Below are 14,972 nucleotides of genomic sequence, written 5' to 3' on the forward strand. Positions count from 1 at the left end.
TTTTATTGCATTTCTTTCGCAACTTTTCGACGAGAATATAATTCCAGCAAAACACGCCTTGTTACCACGATTGCGTGGCGCTCTTGTAACGCAAACAGACATCGCGCGATCAAATTACGCGATCGGTAATGATCCAGTCACGGGATTGCCTCTGGAAAATCAACGATCACGTTCCAGCGTACATCGTAGCCTTGCCGAGTTGCGTATTATCGCGCACGATAATAACGATAACAATAATAACTTAATTATGATATTAGGAAGATTAAACCGGAAAGACGACGAAAGATTGAACGCGTTATTATTTCTATAGTTGTCATAAGCCAATATAGATTAAAATAGATTGACAAATTATCAAAATAGATTTGACAATCTGTATTTTCAATTTTCTTCTTATTATCATTTTAACTCTTGAGCACGTATTATCGTCCTCTGGTTTCATCATCGAGTTGCTATTGTTATTTGTTTATCAAGCAGCATAATCTCCTCTACATCGAACACACACAAGCAATACGAAAGATAAGAAGAAGCAGATAAGCTCCGACTTTGCATTATCGTTCCTTAATTTACATCAATACGAAGATTGCAGCGAATTACGTCGATTTCATCAGATCATGTTGTCGGAAGTGCAGCCTTGTATGGCATCTGAGACGAATGTTCTAAATGACGCCATAAATCCACGCAAGAGATCTATGTATCCCCTGAAATTATTTATAGCTAAATACAGTCATTTCGTACGCCGTGTATACGTTATAACTGCGCTATCTCGATACATTTTCGTACCTGCAAAAAATATGACCAGCTTTTTCTGCTAAACGCGAACACACAGTTTAATAAGAAATAGCAATAGACTTAGACCGTTGTGCTTCTTCTCATTCAGTTAGTGATATGAACAAAAGAAAGAGGAAGAAAGAAAAAAGAAAAAAATCCGACGGTTAGAAAAACAGAATCTATTCTGGATGGAGAGACGCGTGTAAGCGATGCCGTAATTGCGAGCGATGCGTTCGTTAGGATCGGATTGCACGGAATTCGAGGAAGAAGATGGAAGAGGGCGTTCTCGGTTGGCTCGGCTCCCAGCTGGCTGCGCGTGAATAAGCGGGGGCGAAATAATTTCGCATTTGGAATATCGACGGCATAGAGAGGGACACCGAATTCCGGCGTTCCGATTATTTTCGGTCAGTGTTTTGGCAGTTCCGATATTCGGGTCAAATGCTTTATCGTCGATCGCAGATCGCTGTTTCATCCTCCAGTAGAATGTTTATTTTAAAGATACCGTATTACGTTTCTAGGAATAACCGTTTTCGCCATAGATAACGCGACTGAAGATCAACTTACAAGTTGAGTTGGTTCTTCGGTGACCTACGATCGAAGATAGGACGTGCTGGAATTGGTGCGAATCGTGCGTTCTTTTGATAAAAAGCTCGCGTGGTTATTAGAGTGCGCGGATGTATTTTCAAAAGTTGGTATTTTCGGTTCGTTTTAAAGGCTATGAAAAATTCGTATTTTAGCGAACGTAATTATAGTGAAATATTTTATTTCAATGTTATCTCGTTTTGCAATACGCGTAATATCGCTAAAATGTTGTTTGTAACCACTGCAAACAATAACTCTTGTACTTTCTGTTTGATATCGAATAACGTTAAGTCAATTTGATTGCGTCTTTTATCGATCTTTGTAATAAAGAAAATCTATCGATGAGATTAAAGAATTTCATTCGTGGTAAGGTTAACGTGATTTTCTCTGACAATAGTTTTCAGGCGTTGAACATTTTCTGCGTTTTTTTTTTTTATACCTTCCATTTTCTGATAAATCCCACAGACGGCCGCAATTGAATAATTACAAATGCACGATCATCGAGCGAAACAATACGACAGGGAGCATCGTAAGAGCTCCGAACAAAGTTTCGCAGATATTCTCGCGAAAGGTCAAAGGCTGCACCGCTCGAGATTCGATAGAGACGAGAACTGGCTGATCGACGGAGTAACGTTCAACAACCTGGTGACCTTCCTCGGCTATTCCACGCGAATATATCTTGTTCTATTTTCGAGTTACATGCTTATGCAAGTGGCGGTACTTTGCGCGCACGAGTTGTTAAACGATCTACGTGTATATTTGGCGCGTTTAGTTATGGCAGGGCGTCACGGAAACAGCGTACCAACCGCGTATTTAATCGAATCAGGACGTTTGGGAAAGTCGACGGATTACGTTGTTCCATCGTTTAAATGGGTCAAGTATTATAATTTCGGCCGCGTTATCGAATCCACCGAGTTCGCTTTCGATCATTCGACGACGACTAAAAGATTCCGATGAAAATGCGGAAGGAAGTAGCCAGTGAGCAATACACTCGGATAAACGTGATATAATTTATTGGCAATTGATACTTTAACAGCGGAGACGCCAATTGGCAACCTAAACGAAGACTTGCGTTATCTTTTGGTGAGCTTTAGCTGGCGTCCTTTGTGTTGAAATATAATTGCAACATTATAGAATCGGAATAGTCACGTTGCAGCCATTGAAAACGCTTCTTCGTTCTCGCGGCAACGTATCTAACAGTAAGTGTAACGTCAATTAAAAGTTTGCTAAAGTTTGTATAGAAAATCGCAGAATTTTCCACAGAGGTTAGCAAAAATGTGTAAGGCTGTGAAACTTTAATTAGAATGCCATTTAGTTGGTTAAAGAGTTCGATTCGTTAAGAGAGAGGAGCTAATAACGAGGGCAAGTTTGACCCGGTTGACGTACGTAGTTTGCGTGTAATCGAAGGGAGGAGCGTGGCGCGCAGGTTGGACGTGGGGAACAATTAGATTATCTACGCACGCGAGAAGCGCACCATGCCACGGTCTGTTGGCACTTGTTCGGCGTTGCAATTTCTAGAATAATGTATTCCATTCTGCGCTTGGCCGGCCGCCAAGTATATGTTTACGGAACTCTCGGGGTAAAGGGAGCGAGATAAGAAGCTGCAGTCGGTTGAAAGGCAGACTCTATTTACGAACGCACCGAGCCGAGAGACAAAAGAGATTCGCTACCCACTGTCTTTGTCGTATAAATGGCGACTTGTTTATGGAAACGTGATACGCTCTGTGTCGCCGCGATCCGTCTCGCTCGAGAATTCGACCACGAAAGTCGATTCTCTCGTTCTACGTGGATTTTGTTCTCTCGACTTTTTCCACCGAGTCGCACGGATCTCTCTCGCTGTCCCGCTGTTTAAAAAGCTACACCGTGTATGTATAACGTATAATTTACCAGAAATGTAGCTCCATATTTTATACAAAATTAAACATCCGATGACGATTATTATTCCGTCGTGTAACGATCGACTGCTCGTTCGAAAATAATACGGAACGTTTCTTTCTAACGTACTGATGTTTAAGCCGGAGATCCACTGGCGAGATAAGTCAATCCAAGAGTATTTGCATCAATGTATTTACGTGGAACGGTTTCCATTGGCAAGCTAAACTGGCCCAGCCACTTGAAACATCGATTCTGTACGAACATACGCAATTTCCTTACGATCCGTCCAAGTGGACATTTGGTTACATTAAATTTATTTCACATCGATATTCCGTATCACTGTTCCAAGTGAGACGCCATCTTTGAATGCTTGCCTGTTCTCTTGGTTACACCGTTAAATCCTTTCTGCAGAATTTATAGACACAGTTATACATAAAATAGTATAGCGTGTATAATCGTATCAAAAACTGACTCGGAAATATTCAGGCAACTGGACACATTTCTGTCAAACCAACTAAGCGTAATATTTACACGTTGAAATCGATTCCCAAGATCTTTCCAGGAACACGTCTTTTTTCCTTGTTACTACAAGAGCTAAGCAACGTCAGTCGCGAGCCGCCCGTCTATCTCCGATTCGTTTACGCCTCACGCGACGTTTTTTTTAATGTAACCCGAGAATACCAGCTAGTGTAAAAACCTACACCGATGCCTCATAAAAACCTGTGGAAGTATTACTAGTTTTTTTGCGCGTTTTACCGCGGCTCCAAGTCGAACAGGTTTTTTTTTCCTCGATACACCTCTCGCGTCGGATTCTTTCAGGTCTCTCCCTGTTTCGAATACATGCAGCGTGCATGCGCTCGAATAATCAGGCATCTCGCTTCCCGGAAACTATTCTCGTTCCGCGAGATTTCGCGAAACGAGCTGAGATCCGACACGGTGATTCCAGCTGGCTATTTTTAAAGACTCTCCTGCAGTGTCCTCGATCCTGATACCCGAACGAGTTTGGTAACCCGACAACAGCGTTGTCGTCCCCCTTGATCTTTCCTCGTCCCGAGTGATTTACCGCTCCATCGCTTCTTCAGCGTCTAATTATATTGCCGCGGCGAGAAAAGAATGGCTTTAGCGACGGCACGCTTGGTTTAACTGGCCAGTGGCATCGTGGCCAGTCGATTATTTCTTAGAAGCACGCTCGGACACCTCGCGATTCTCGTCAGCCTCGATCGCGTCATTATCTAAAATTCACCGTTCGCCTCGGTGTGACCGTTTGGCCATTGCCCAAAATCTGTCGCGACGCTACGCGTCGAAAAACTCGAGTCGAAAGTAAAGGAGCGCGGAAAGATGCGCCGAGTACTTGGTTCACCTTGTGGTCTACGAATTTTTATCTTCTCGCTTTTGTTCCCACGAATAAAGAGATTCTTCGTATCTTAAGAAAACCTTTGGCATAGATAACGATAACGATAAACTCTCATAGCTTCTTTAAACTGGAGGAACGTTTTTTTAACGATAACGAAAATAACGAGAAAACGCAGTAGCATTAAATATATTCGCGACGTAATCTTTCGTTTTGAAATGTTCGACGTGGAAGAGAAGAAAGGTCGAGGAAACAGACAGGCAGACATAAAGGGTGAATTTATTTCGCTGTTCCCTTTCTGTATCGACCTAGGAAAACGATTACTGGCGTACATTATGGATGTTGAAAACCTAACCTGGTCCCCCTCGATAGCATGTGATTATTCGATTTTACGTCCTTTCCAAGTCTCCATTCAAGTCCCGTACGAAGTTTCCAGTGAAATCACCCTCCGATCGATCAACCGTATCAACCCTCGAAACACACCCTCGCGCACCCATTCGACCTTTTATGCCGAGTTTCGCTGGATTTATTGATCGTCCACGGGCTTTCGCTGAAATATCCATGTCGAGGACCAAACTTTCCCCTCGAGTTCCTCTCTCTCTCTCTCTCTCTCTCTCTCTCTCTCTCTCTCTCTCCCCCTTCCCCTTTCTCTGCTTCTTCTGAATGGTATTTAGACGCTACGAAAACATTTGTTTCGTGCTCGGCTGGCTAGCGAATGACTTGGTGCTAACCTTAGTGTATAAACATGTCGTAAAGCGAAGACAAAGGTATCCTGATTTACATAAGTATGGATAATTATAGTGGGAAACATACGTGTAGTTGTAGAAAGAAAATAAACTTTGAAGAACTTTATTTATGCATGCTCGATATATTACGTAGATTATTTTTTAAAAATGTCGTTCTCTTTAACCGGCGTATTTCCCAGGAATTCTCGGAAATACGATAGACTTCAAACTAGGTCGGAAGATGATCGGTAATTCATCAATTATGCTGTGACGTAAACGAAGTGACGCGAGCAACGACAAAATATAGAAATAACGACGAAATAATAAACGTCCGGTGATAATTATCAGCTCTTTTTGACGAGATAACCGAACGTTACCACCGGGTCGTTTGATTTATGCGTTCTTACCGCGTATCAATTACCTGCACTGTAAAGTACGTATTTATAATTGATTACTTCTGCTGTCCCGTTTATGCAACGTTGCCGACCGGCTCTTGCAAAAAGTTATTTCTATAGCGACAGCGAGCCACGCATGCTAATGCGGCTTGTATGAAATTGTAATGAAGCTGATGCATAAACCATCCGTTCGGTGATTTGCATCGAAGTGAAAGCAGTAAAAATTGTAACGCAAACGGTCGATTCGTACCGACGTCGTACTAAATCGGGAATCGATTTAATCTCGATCGAAATAACAAACGTAGACGCTTTTGGAATCAAAGAAAATTAGAATAGGTCTGTTGGGTTGTGAACAAGAGCGAAGGAGAAACGATGAGTTAAAGGCGGGAAAATGTTAGTTCTGAGGGAGGGGCGTCGTTTTCCCAGGCTCTCGAGCCAAACGAGCGTTCCCCTGTTCACCATGGTAAAAATAGAACGAAGATAGTGGACCGTTTTGGCACCGGTGGTCGGCAGCAACAGCAATTTTACGAGCATCGACCACTCGTCAAAAACTCTAAGCGGCCCGTATTCCGGGTACAGACACTGCGCCAACAACGAATCTCGCTCTCGGCTCGCCCCTCTGCCAGTTGTCATTTTTCCATGCCCCTGATATCGTGCCGAGTGTTTAAAATGTTTAAACTCGGGTTTCATCTTTAAAGATAGCCAGGCGGTTAGCAATTATAGGTGTCGCAGAATTACGTTGTTCGAAAATAACATGGGCGTTATATGTCGTTCGCGATGCCAGAGATTGCTCCGTCGAAGTCAACATTCTAATAATTCGGTCGTAGTTTTGCTCGCGTCTGAAAACAACAGTTCGGGACGTCGCTCGTTCAACGTGGAAGTAAAATACGAAGTAAAATACAAGAATGCATTCGCTTCGAATAACAACGTTAACAAACAACCGTCGTGTATCACGTCATACACGCGATATCTCTTTCTATATCGTAGAACTTTATGTACGCGGTTGATGAATTAATGACACGATTAATTATACTATAGTCGACGGTGAACTTAGAAAAGGTCGTGATAAAAGCAGACGCTAATATCGTCAGAAACTTTGGCACGATTCCAGTAATTGTAAAAATAAAAGGTCTGAAAGTTGATTGCTTTGGTAGATGCAGTGTTCTCAACTTCCGAAAGACTGTCGGTGAGGTTCGCATAATTGCGAGCGACAATGGCGAGAGGAGGCACGAAGCTTGTTGCGGTCGATCCAGTCAACAGGTTAATCCCGCGTAACGTTAACGTGACAGGTCTCAATTACGGCGCCGCAATAAAACGCCGACTCAGGCCAGCCATAGTCACGCGTTTTCCCCGCTTCGAACGTAGAAACTAAATCTGATTCGTGTTATTAACGACGATGGCGGTCGCGCCGTTTCCCATTGCCTTTCGACGTATTAATGGCTTCCGAGTAAACGTGGCAGCCGGTGGCCTGCCTTTTGCAAGGTTACTGACATTTACTCGTGCCACGCTCTATCTTTTCTATAGAACCGGCCGATCTTCGCCAACTTCGAACGTCTCGTAAATTCAGTTTCCTTCGTTTCAGCCTGTCACGGGCACGTTCGAACAAAAACGTTTTCGACGAAGATGCACCGCGCGCAAATCACACTTTCCTTCAAATGAGAATCGCGAGCCACCGTGCTCTTTCTATTATTTCTCTCTCGGCTTCCTACCCCTAGATTTTCGGGTTTCGCTGCAACGAAAACCCGATGAGAGGCAAAAATCGACTTCTTTGTTTGTAGCTCGACTTAATCGATTACATCGATAGATTTCGAATTCTTATGCATTTATGCAAACGTAAATTATACAGAGTGCAAGTAACAACTTTTAGTATCCTAAAAAAAAAAAAAAAAAGAAAAATTCCTGTTCAGATTAAAAAAAATATGAATCTGCATAAAAATTTGTAGTACCAGTCATCCGTGTAGTCTTGTGATCTTTCAATTTCTGGATCTCCGATCTCCTGCTGACTCTTAATTAGTATAATTGAAACCGACAAGCTCTATCACGTAATTCACAGATTTCAAGGTGCAAGGTTAAGGAAAAAATAACGATCACACATTGGTTTATATTTATTTCCTCGTAGTAAGCAGTAAGTAACTAATTATCCACGTGCTATCTATCGTTTTAAATACATCATGTAGCGAACTGACTGATTATACAACAAAAAATATTCAAATATGCCGGAAATAAAAAAGGAGCACGTGCTACGTAAATAATTAACTTGACAGTGTATCGCTAATGATTAATGGGTCTTTACGCAGCACGCGAGAGGTACGCGCAGAACCAATTTATGCGAGGTTGAACCTTGCCGACGAAACGGATATCTATTTTACAAAATTTTCAAAAACATTTTCACGAAATGGCCAGCAGAAAAGGCTGGTGAACTTGCTTGCCGAAGCTTCTATCGAATCATCTGGAAAGAGAGGAACAAAATTTTGAAAGGTGCGATTCGATGAGAGGATGAAAGCTCGAGTCTCACCCGGTAGGTGTACCCGTTACATCGAAGCTCGTATATACGTGTCCGTGTAGGCAAGCTATAACCTACCCGGATGATGCATTGGTTGGCGCAAAGGTGTGCGATCGTCCATGAGAGACGAGCTTCGAACCAGCACGTGTACGCCACGAAAACTCGTTTCGTCTCTCTTTCTACCTTTTTTTTTTTCTCCCCCTGCCGCGTCCCATTCCCTTCCTCGAACAACTCGACTTTTATCCGTTGGCGTGTTCTGTCTGCGGTGAAATTACGTCACGTAGAAATCATGGTAATCACAGGATGGGCGCAGAAAGCGTAGGAATGCGAACGTTAATTCGTCGTACGAGCCGTTCAAAGTGATTAAATTCGAGTTTCTGAAATTTTTGATATTTTACTGTCAAAGCAGTTGCGATCGACGATGCTTATCTTACGTAATTTCGTCGAGTTTCTCCATTTCTTGTTCCGCGGAGTTAACCGATTTGACGTTAAAAGATCGCCGTGGCACAAAAAGAAGTGGAAGAATCAGAAATTTCCTTTTTATACCTGCGCCTGCCACTCTAAATTTATTTCATATTTACGACTCTGTGTTATAGGCGGTTCGCTCTTCTCGCTGAAATATTCTCGGTAAAAGGGACCGCGTCGGATATTCTATTATTGGAAGTCGATCAACGAGAACCGATAAAGCTGTATTATGAATCTTTTATGTCGGCTCGTCTTCACGGTTGTCTATCTCACATTTGCTATTTGCTGGACGTTCGATTACGAAATTACGCGTTCTAAATGCGAGCCGTACTCGGCATTCCCGACACGTGAGAAGACACCTAATTGAAAGCATCATCCGCTTGGATAGGCAGAAGATAAAATGCAACGTGTACGGGTAGTAATCCAGTGACCTTTGCCAAGTCTGCTCTCTAGTCCAATTAAGTTACCGAGACGTTAGAACACGTCATTTGACAAGCATTTCCTCGCAGTTCGACGATTTATTCCTCGCTAATCTCGCGTTATAAGGCTAATGAGGCATTGAGGACAACGACGGAGCCTGTGCTCTTTTTCGATCCAAGTTACACGACTAACACGATCTTACGAAATGAAATTATTTTCATCTGACGAATCTGAGACAAGTAAACGGTGAGTTCCAAGGTAAATTTGAAAAGCAAAAAGAAAAAACGATGACATTAAACTCGTACAGTCTCTTCGTATTTAGTCTCAATGACTTTACGTTCGAGCGTGAATTTCTATTGCCGTAAGATAATAGCACAGCCTCGTTGATGCTTCGTTTCCGTAAGGTGTGTCGACGTCCGGGTAAAAAGGTCAGCGAATTTCGAGCTATTACTCGCGGACATGTCCATCGCCGAGGAAAAGCAAAATCCAGCGGCGTTTCGTGCCGCACTTTGTCAGAACGTGGAGCGAAGCGAAGCGGCGCGCGGAGCGGTGGGACCGAGTCGCACGAAACGAAAGCAAAAATAGGTTTCAGCTAGTCTGGTGTCGGCTCGGAGAGAACGCTGGCTGCTTTCTCGCGGTGCAGACCGCGTGATAAAGGAAAGAAAAGGGTGGAAAGGGAAAGAGAGAGGAAAAACGTAGACGGACAGGTGTCTGGGAGCCATCTTGGTCTTCGTCGTCTGGCGTGCGCCTTCAGAATGTCAGGCGGCTGCTGGCTAAGGTCGAGCGAAGCGCATGAAGAAAGCGGTATTCAGCACATCCTACAAAATTCATGAGCCGTAAAATTCAAGCGTCGAGCATAATCGAATCGCTTCTGCTCGAATAAGAGTGAAATATCATATTCCCATCGCGATACAAGCGTAGAAAATGCAACCCTGTTACACGTATGTATCTCGTCTACGTTTATCCGAAGCAAGCAACGGAGATATTTTTGTCGCTACGACGCGATATTTTAATTCTACCGGCATAGAATTTCCTGCTGCAGAAAATAAGCCCGCGTAACAGGTCACATGTTTATGACACCGAGTCGAAGTAAATATTGCGAAATCGTCAGGGAAGTTTCATAATAATTCGTATCAAAGACACATGTACGTAAAGCTTTCTGATACCGAAACCATTGTGGTGTAAAAATTATTTGTAAACATTATAAGATCGCGAGAAACGAAAATCCCATGGTCCTTAGCAGCGAATTTGTCGAAAGTGTATAGGTGTGTTTCGACATCAAGCGCCTAAGACAAACTAATCTTTGGTACCGTATACCCGGGTCACGATTTGTAAACAAGAACGTCGACCGATCAATGGCCTGTCCAGGAAATTCGTCTCTTAGTCTGTTTTCCGAGCCGCATTCGAATGATCGTCTCGTCCGCTCTGTCGCGTATCGTGTTTAGTAAATATCGCACGAAAATAAATCGCCCGTTCGACCAAGGAAAGAGAAAGTGCGAAGGTCAACACACAACTATATACACAGGCAAGAATATCGAAGAAACGTGAACTCGTGGGCGACGGATTTAACAATTCCTCGGGAATTATCGCCGAATTAACGTTAATCGTAGTGACAGGTAACGTTTCGTATTCCATCGTTATCTTGATAATTCGTTACACGTTTGCTATGTGAATTAACAATGGATTTCACGTTGTGCAAGTAAACTCTGTAGTCGTTGTATAGCTGTAAACTGTGTAGTTTAAGTTGCAAATCTGTTCCATCGAGTTACGAGTTGGCGTTTTCAGAAAAACGCTCGTGAACGTGCGAAGGAAACGTTCGCAGGGAAAGCGCAAACCTTGCAATCGTTTCCGATCGTCGAACATATCGAAATGATTTTAAGTGTTCCGTAATAATCGTTTGCAGCATGGGTCGCGTTAGGTTGCAGCTATTACAAACTAAAGCGATCGTGAAGTGAACTACAATCTTCGTCTAACTTGCTTTATGGGTGTTTTAAAGCGAGTATTATATCGTACCATAACTTTCGCCAGCTTGATCCTCGTTCTTTTACCACTTTTTTTTACTATATCCTCTATATATCTGCTACGTTTAATTTTCTACCTTACCGACAAATCGTAGACGATTATTTTCCCTTGGTACGTACGTTTTTACGAAAAGAAAATCCATTGGCGATGATCGCACGAGCAAAAGGAGCGAAGCGGTTCACGCGAGGAGAGGGCTCGACGAGCAAAACAAAAGAGGCCGCGAGGCAAGGATGCGTAAGACCTTTTTTGGTGATATTTGCCGTGTATTGCTCGGCAAAGCCGGTCTTCTGGTCAGGCCGGTCTCCGGCGACCGGATTTTTCAAAGGTTGCTCGCAGCTCGAACCTGTCCTGTTCCCATACCGGACTAGTTTATCGACCGGCGCTGCTCTTCGTCTCTTTGCCTCTCCGATACTCTGCTCGATTTCTGAGCAACACCAAAAAAAGGATAAAAGAAAAAGGAAAAAAGAAGGAGCCGAAGGAGAAGGAATTCCTGTCCTGTCGACCTTCGACCATCTCCGCACCTCCACCGATTAAACTTTTTTTCGTTTTCTTTTTTGGTATCAACGATTTCACCCAGCTGGTAGACGTAGTTGGGATTTTCTTTGAGAATTGCGATTTTTTATTCTTGGGATGTTTCGTAAATTTCCCATAAATATGAATAGACTGCGAATGGTCGTGCGCTTATGGAAAATATCGAGGTGTAAGAATTTGCAGAATCTGGCAATCACAGCAGAAGCGATCCTAGTAATTGGACAAAAGTGGATAATAAAGGAAGTTTGGTTTCTGAACTCGTATGAAAATTTGCAGAAAGTTTTGTCGCAATCTTTCAACGACTGATTGTAAAGGAAATACGTTCTCGAGGATGTTGTTAAACATCAGGAAGCAATGTTTAAATGAACATGACGCAGTTCCGCTGTTAAAAGCGTTCCCTTTATTATATGGCCAGCGGTTCGTGTTTCAAACTACCGTCCACAATGCCGCATGAAAGTTTGCCCATAAAATGAAAAGTTTGCCAAACAAGCGAATCTACGGTTCGATTCTGAAAAGCTGCACCTATCCGCGTCACCTACACAAGATCGACCACCACTTCGAGGAAACTTCTTGCTCTTCATTTATGTATAACTGTTCGCTCGAGAACCTGTTCCTTCGTTCGGCCTATTTTCTTCCTTTTATTGCCACCAATCTACGAGATAGTACGTTCTGTCCAAGATGATATTTTAATTTCGATAGAAAATGGGAAAAGGAAATACGGACTACAGTGTTCTAATCTTTGCTCGTGAGGGGAAAAAACGAGTGGAAACGTTAGCTCGAGGTAATCCGATCTGAAATATCGCAACCTTCTAGTTGAATGTTTTTCGCACGTTTTACTTTACATATTTAACGATGTTTATTTCCGACGAAAAAAATAAACAGCTCGAGATAAAGACGTAACCAGTATCGAGGTATCTGTGATAAATATGAAACGATGTTATATTATAAATAACACGGACGTCGAGTCGGTGATAATCGGCGATTAAGACGAAGAGCACCGGTCGATTTATGCAGCACCGGTCGATTTATGCAGCACCGGTTGAATAAGTTAGCCGCTTTTTGCAAATCAATCGGACGCAGAAACTGGTTCCGGTGCGTCTAAGCGTAATAATAAACCGCGCTCGTTCTCGGAACCAGTACGGGTCAGTTGAGTTTCGTTTGCGTCGTGTATCTCGTGGAAAACGCGTGTGTCCACCCGTTTCTCTTTTCCTCGCAGATAGGCTCGATGCATTTATTTCCCGCGTATTCTACGTACGTTGTTTGCGCATTAATAATACCAGTGCGTAGTGTGTACTCTCAGCACACTATTGTCGTGTCACGGCTCGACCGCCTTCGCACGGTTTCCTGGTCAGCTGGGCTTTTCCACGAGTAGATACTTGTACTCTGTACTGACTACGCTTTTCCTGATTTTACGTTTGATTTTCCGAGTGCTGATTCATTTTACAATGCTTATTCTGACTACTTGAGAAAGGTTCGACTAACATTCTCGTTCTACCGATAACTGTCCTAAACGAATCATTAGAAAAATAATGACATACATTTGGTAATCTGGTCGAAAGGTTTCAAAGTAAATACTAGGAATTACAAATTGTAAAATCGTAAAATAATAGTCGTTGACTCGAACGACTTTAGATGTTAACGACTGGCAAATACGAATGAAAAAAAGTGTGCAGGTTATAAAGAAAATTAAACCATGAAAAAGTTCATTTATATTAGAAGAGAACGAACGCTCGTTTCTCATCGTATAATACGAAACTCCAACACCCTGGTTGATTTATGAATGCGCGAAAGATGGAATAGCCTGCGCTCGGTGCAAAGGGCGCGGAGAGTGGGTTTCGTCGGAGTATAGTCGCGAAGCAAACAGAAGCTCGATAAAAGATAACCTCCTCCGTTCGAAACAACGATAACGATAGATCCCACGACTACGAAGAGAAAAGAGGTCTCACGGAGGAAGGGAGGAGGCCTCTATAACCGTCACGAGGAAATAGTATATTTTGCTGTGTAGACTGTAGTGCGTGAAAAATAGCAAGGTAGAACAAGCGAATAGGCATTTATCGCGCGGATCCAACGCGCGCATTATTGGAAGGTCTGCCGACCGAGGACCGAGATAAACACGCGCGTTGCGCACGTAACTATATAAATAACTTGCGCAAGCATTAATGAATGCTTATCTGACTAAGCCTGTTAAAAAGTCACGATACACACGCCAGCCACTGTCGGCATTATTATCGCGACTATTTTAATATTGAAACGGACCGACTGCGTGCACGAACACGCGTAAACGAGTGCGTTTTAAAAAATCCTCTCTGTGTACACATACCTAGCTTACTTATCGATATGTGGTGTTGGCGAAGTGAAATAAAGTCAGGGAAAAATCAGTCTCATCGTTGACCGAACAACTAACCTTTGGGCATTGCAGGTCACATGTATGATTCATAGGCTCGCGTCTTACACAGATGTTTACCGCTGCATTTTGCAAACACGTGTCAGTCCATGTTCCAACCTAATGTTTGCCTTATTTACGAGTGCCTCGTGACGCGGAAGTTTCGAGAAGACAATGAGAAACTTTGGTAGAATGGTAGCGGTGCTTGCCATTATTTCATTCAAAGTTACTTTCTAAGAAAAAATGCAAGCAACCGTAGAATGTAGCGATGATATCGTCTGTAACGATTAGACTACGAGCATTTATGTAAATTTCGATTTCTATACAAAACAGAGTCTGTCTAATATCATTGGTATCATCTTACCTTCGATGTTCTTGTGTATAAATTCTGTATGTTTTTCGATAGGTGTACAAATTCCCGCTAAGTATAGAAATATCCGCAGTCTAATAATAATGCTCGCAACAGTAATATTTAGCGATATAAGAACCGCTTTCCCATCGGGTTTAGATAGCTAAATTAAATCCACGTGCGGCGTATGGATGTAAATCAACGGAAAAACGTTTGCCTGCACTTGCATAAATTAAACATAGTGTTCTTAATACCAGGATCATCTACCGACTCCCTGCCCTTCTCTTGACGAGCTCTCTTCTATCGTAAATCGCGATTGACGAAGCCAAGGATCCATCAGCCAATTAGCATTTCCAGTTTATCGCGATTCAACAATTTGTACCTCGTCGTGACACACCGCAGAGGAATTCAAACGCTTCAGGCCCTCTTATGTTTGTTATTCTCGTTTGCGGTAAATTCGAATGCCAACTTCTGCGAAACTTATTTTCAGTGTCGGTGGAAATTCTGAAAAAAAATGTCGATCGATCGAAGCAATGGAATAAAAATAATCGAGGAAAGAAGTTGACCGAGCCTGGAAAGCTTGTTCGGGGCATGTTCTGGATC

General features: G+C 42.8%; 1 protein-coding gene across 5 annotated transcripts in view; it reads left to right on the forward strand.

The window, feature by feature from the left end:
* Kdm3 (Lysine demethylase 3) overlaps window positions 1–14,972 on the forward strand; it is a 229,124-nt gene that overhangs the window by 187,973 nt on the left and 26,179 nt on the right. The window lies entirely within an intron of this gene.

The sequence above is a fragment of the Bombus flavifrons genome, chromosome 15, assembly GCF_040668555.2.
Source record: "Bombus flavifrons isolate JBK064 chromosome 15, iyBomFlav1_principal, whole genome shotgun sequence".
Taxonomy (NCBI): domain Eukaryota; kingdom Metazoa; phylum Arthropoda; class Insecta; order Hymenoptera; family Apidae; genus Bombus; species Bombus flavifrons.